The sequence below is a fragment of the Octopus bimaculoides genome, chromosome 18, assembly GCF_001194135.2.
Source record: "Octopus bimaculoides isolate UCB-OBI-ISO-001 chromosome 18, ASM119413v2, whole genome shotgun sequence".
NCBI lineage: Eukaryota > Metazoa > Mollusca > Cephalopoda > Octopoda > Octopodidae > Octopus > Octopus bimaculoides.
This window is the reverse complement of record NC_068998.1, coordinates 49,993,376-49,997,274: the sequence shown is the minus strand read 5'-3', so window position 1 is coordinate 49,997,274 and position 3,899 is coordinate 49,993,376. Positions and strand designations below refer to the sequence as shown.

Genomic DNA, 3,899 nt, shown 5'->3' with positions numbered 1-3,899 from the left:
TGTGTGTGTGTGTGTGTATGTGTGTGTGTTTGTGTGTGTGTGTATATAGAGTCTTATTGATGTAATTGTTATTATTTTCTTTTCAGAGATCCGTGGAAACACTATTCCTTACTGTAATTTCCTTTAATATACTAATGCAAATCTAAAGGAAGATAATGATGTAATACCGATTTACCTCCGTTATTCTGTAATTTGTATTGGTTCTACATTAATATGTATTTGAGATGCGGTGTAAAAATGATGGGGAATTAAACGCTGAAATCTAATGCTATTCTGTTTTATACTTTCTGAAAAATTATAATTCTAACTATATCAGCAGATAACAATTTTGGAAATAATGGTTTCAAATTCAATAGGAGAATGTTTGCATAATGTTTGAGGTAATAATAGCTTAGATATTTTCTCACAAATATTAACACATAATCCGTACTCTACCTGTCGGACGTATATCCTTTTGTCTGTACTCTGAGCTTGTATTCAATATAAAGAAACGTAGGTGAGATAAATATCAGGAATTAGAGGAGAAACTGAATTTGAATAAGATATCTCAGATGTTTTACGAGAAAAGTAAAACATTAGATTAAATTGGATTGAAACCAATGTGCTTCTTACGACGAATAATGTTGTGAACGTATTAGCTATGAAAAGTTTGCGTGGCCTTAATTGAGTAAAAGAAGCGACCATTTTAATAAATGAAAAATTATTTTGTCATTTAAAAATATTTCGCATTGTATATGAACATACTCAATTTTATTGGCGGCTTAACATAAAAGTACAGAGCACCTAAACGGAGTGTGAGAGGTACTAGGTCTGGTACTTGGTACTTGATTGCATGTCATACTTGTTCTGTTTCGAATGGATATGTAGCGAAACTACATTCACAAATGTTCACGATTTACATTAGATGAAATGTTTAGCGGTATTTTGACTATCTTTCTACGTCCTCAGTTCAAATTCCGCCAAGGTTGCCTTTGCCTTTCCCCCTTTCAGAATCGATAAATTAAGTAGCAATTGCGTACAAGGGTCGATCTAATCGACTGGCCACCTCTCCAAACGTTTCGGACCTTGTGTCTAGAGTTAATCTAAAACGGTGAGCATCGTTAGCTCGGTGGACGAAATGCTTAGGATTAGTTTGCCTGTCACTACGTTCTGTGTTCAGAATCCACCGAAGTCAACTTTACCTTTCATCTTTTCGGAAATGATGAATTAAGTACCAGTGAGACCATGGGGTCAATCTACACAACTAAATTTCATTCTATTGTAGAAAAGATCATTGTCTTTAATATGTGCATATTTAAATATACTGCAACAAACTAACCAGATTTTCAGATTCCTATGGAGGTTTGGTGAAATATATATGGAATAGATGTAAGTGCATGAAAAAATAAATAACCCACAAAGTCTAGATTATGCGATCCAACACATTAATTTCTCTGTAAAGTATTGTATAAAAAAGTCTGATCACGTCATCGATTTCCTTTAAGCATTACAAGTACTCAAGTAACGTTACTAATTGCATAATTGGCGTAAGCTCACAAACCTAAAATAAGAAATTGTAGAAGAATAAAATGAAGAAAGAATATATATTGTGCGAAAGTCATCGTGTCCCTTTTTGCATGGGGCTTGTTTTATTATGAAGTTAATACCATCTGGGCAACATCATTTTATTTAATCTCATAAATATTTTAGCAGTAAAGCCCTATAAAAGGAAAATAAACGTTTCTCCTAATACTTATAAATTCCAAATAATTGACGTGCCAAAACAATATTCTAACATTTAAACACACATTTAGAGCGTTCATAGTAATGAATGTCAATGAATATAAGGGGTGCAACAGATGGTGAATTTTATTTCATATAAAAATAAACCATCTTGGGATTTATGCATCAAAATACACCGGTGATGAAGAGACAAAATCACAAAAAAAGATTTCTGCGTTTATTTTTGTTCTCTTAATTAGTAAAGATCACAATTTCTGTCTTACTGCTTTATATGTCAAAAGCGTTCAATATATTTCTGTTTTCCACTCAGCGAAAATGAAAGCTTATATAAATCTCTATTTATCAAAATTCATCTGCGTAAATCTATATATTTGTCTATCGATTAACCAATAATTCAATATATATGTGTGTGTGTTTGTGTGCGCGCATGTGTGTAGATAGTGCATGTGTGTAGATAGTGCATGTGTGTAGATAGTGCATGTGTGTAGATAGTGTTATTACTCGTACGCAACCTTAGCATTTAGCGCATGTCTTGCTTTTGTAAGATGGTTCCTTGACGATAAATTTATGTGCATATTCCAGCACCTCTCACTTCTTTGGAGTAGAGTGGACATAAATTTTGAAACATATGTAGGGATTAAAGGAACTTATTGAGTATACGCGTTTTGCCTCATTTATTATTAGTCTTCATATCTACTCAAGATACATCATTTTAACATGGAATTTCTACCCATTAGCCGGGAATGATATCTCAGTTTTTGTGTGATTTTTGCTACCCTGGTAACTATTAACATATTTACATTATCGAAGTTTTTTCAACCAAGATAATATTAATATATTTATATAAAGAACAATTGTTGTGTTCACAACACCTCTTTGAGGAGAATTTGTTTTCCTTGCTAATGATTTCTAATACATGTTTATATGCAAAATAAAAAGAAAATCATATGTAAACATATTTTAATGATATGTAGGCAGTCGAGATTTAAACCAACCCACCTAGCAATATCATTGCGAGTGAGTATGTTGGAGGAACCGTACAAAATCAAAAGGACTAATAGCGGTACACATAGGACAAACATTACAGATAATAAAACGCCATACACTACTGTCATATGTTTGTGAAAATAGAAAGCAATAAATTAGACATTGAACAAAAGCGAAGATGACAATAGATGTTCTGATCGTGCCGCATTCAGTTGCGACGATAGCGGATTCAATCTCGATTAGGCATTAAATATACTCAAGAAACAGTACAAATTGCATAATTGGTGCAAAATCACAAACATAGAGAGAGAAATTGTGGAGAAATGAAATGGAGAAAGAATATCTGTTGTGTGTATGTCTCCGTGTCTGAGTTTGCACTGGAGGTGATTTATTACGAAATTAATGCAAGCCAAGCATTAACATTCTATTTAATATCACCTATTTTAGAAAAGAAACTCAATAAAGGCGATTCTTTTTATCCTTATACATTCTAAACAGCTGACGTGCAGAAATAATATTTCAGCTTGAGGAATACACATTGCCATGCATATCCGGAGCGCAACAGATGTTACATTATATTTTCTTATAAAATAAACCGACCTGAAGACTGCGTTATCAAAAATAACCGGTGGTGAAGAGACAAAATAACAATGAAAATTTCTGCGTTTATATTTGTTCTCTTAAACGGTAAGAATCAGAGTTATTCGCTTACTAGTTGATATAACAATATCAACTAGTATATACCTCTGTGTTCCACTCACCCAAAATACAAATCTAGAGACATATATATTATCTTCTTATCAATTAACCAATAATTCAAGATATATATATATATATATATATATATATATATATATATATATATATATATATATATATATATATGAAATAAAAAAAATGGGACAAGAACGCAAAACATCCAGACAGTTAGATGGTACAAAAAATTGTCAATAAACCATCCAGACAGACGATACAAAGAAAACCAGGACAGGCCATTCGGATTTGTGTTATTTCATCAGTCGAGATCCAAATTATCTTTGCAATTTCGGCTGGTTATACTCGTTAATACTCCAAATTGGCCAGCCTCGTCTGGGCATATGTATGTATATATATAGATGCATGCAAATATATGAGTGTATGTATGCATGTATGATTCGCGACTTCAATTAGAACCACAACCTGCACTCACC

At 32.6% G+C, this 3,899-nt stretch overlaps 1 long non-coding RNA gene across 1 annotated transcript in view; it reads left to right on the top strand.

Annotated features, from left to right (window-relative positions):
* The window catches only part of LOC128249869 (uncharacterized), a 3,834-nt gene extending 3,568 nt beyond the window's left edge, over window positions 1-266 (top strand). The window contains exon 4 of the long non-coding RNA XR_008266001.1: window positions 87-266. This is a non-coding gene — a long non-coding RNA (uncharacterized LOC128249869). The remainder of the gene's footprint in view (window positions 1-86) is intronic.
* Window positions 267-3,899: the final 3,633 nt, after the last annotated feature.